Below are 1,471 nucleotides of genomic sequence, written 5' to 3'. Positions count from 1 at the left end.
TTTGCGCTTTAGTAGGGGCGCCTCCTCTTCCTCCTCCTCCTCTTCCGCGAGCTCTAGCTCGTAGTTTTCAAGCGCATCTGCAAAAACAAGCAACAGAACTGTTAATAAACTTGGGTATTCTAAAGGAATGAGCATAAGTGCGAAGGTTTACCAGGCGCGTCACTGTCAAAGTCAAAATCCAGATCCACTGGGATGAACATGTCATCGAAGCGATCTGGGAAACCAACCTCCCCAGCGCCAAGCGCGACGGAGCCACCCTCCACTTGATCATCATAAGCGGCAAGGATATAATCCTTGGTGACTGCGCAAAAACAAGTCAAGTGATATCAGCAAAAGAATTATGTTCGCGCAGAAAAAATAAATAAAGCAATGAAATAAACTTACACAACCCGTCGACTTGGATAACGGGCTCAAGCGCGCTGTCGGCCCATAGCTTACTCATGCCGACCCCCACCAGCGCCTCCTTGCAAATTTTCTTCGTGGGGGATGGTTCGGCGGTCAGTTTCTTAACCCAGGCGCCAGTTGGGTTCTTGAGGACACCCACATCCGCAGGCGCAGAAGAGATGGAGCGCATGGTCATACGGATGGGTATCACACCAGCCCTAATGTAGAAGAACCTCTCAGACCAGTCATGAAGGCTCTTGAATGAAACAGTGGAGCACTTCACCTTCTGACTGCGAGGAATAAAGGAGAACCAATTGTCTTGGATCTTGGCCTTATAAAAATACTGAAAGCGCCGAGGGGTAGGCTCCTCGCGCTGGGATTTGCACATGAACTCAAAGTGAGTCATGCGCACAAGTCCAAAAGGATGGACTTGGGATATATGAATCCCATAGAACTTCAGCAGTGCACCCACAAACCTTGTTATCGGGAGACGAAGGTTGCAGTGGGTGAAAAAGTGGCTATATAGGGATATATAGCCGGCAGGCGGGTCCGCCGCCGTTTGCCCGGCCCCAGGCAACATGCAGCCAAACAGGGGGAGAAAGCCCTGAGAGGCGATGAGGCTGTCGAGATCGGCCTGCTTCAATTTGCAGGGGATTTCATTCCACCTTTTGGTGGCCTTGGTCCTCCCTACTTCCTCCGATGTGGTCTCAACAACCCTCTTCCCCTTCCCCTTTTGTTTCAATGTCGACATCACCACAGATTTCACACGGCGTCTTCGAGAGGCAATAGAGGTGATTGAGGGCCTAGACGAGTCTGAACTATCAGACATACAACTGCAGCAGCAGATATTCGAAAAATCGAAAAGATGAAAACTCTCAAATCAGAATGTGAAAGGCAGAAACTCGAAAATTAGCAACAATGAAGATGAAGATAAAAAAATTTCCTAAGGGCCTGCTTTTATAGGCCCAGGAGAGAGAAATGTGGCAACTGATCGGATCTCACGCGCCCCCACTCGCAGGTGCAAGCCAACGAGGGCGCGACACGTGTCCCTAACACTGTTGAGGGGACATAAAAATGTAACCGACCT

Source organism: Bidens hawaiensis, unplaced genomic scaffold (genome assembly GCF_021521415.1).
Source record: "Bidens hawaiensis isolate Kalapana, Puna unplaced genomic scaffold, B.hawaiensis_p1.1 tig00005179_1, whole genome shotgun sequence".
Lineage (NCBI taxonomy): Eukaryota > Viridiplantae > Streptophyta > Magnoliopsida > Asterales > Asteraceae > Bidens > Bidens hawaiensis.
This window is presented reverse-complemented; position numbering follows the sequence as displayed.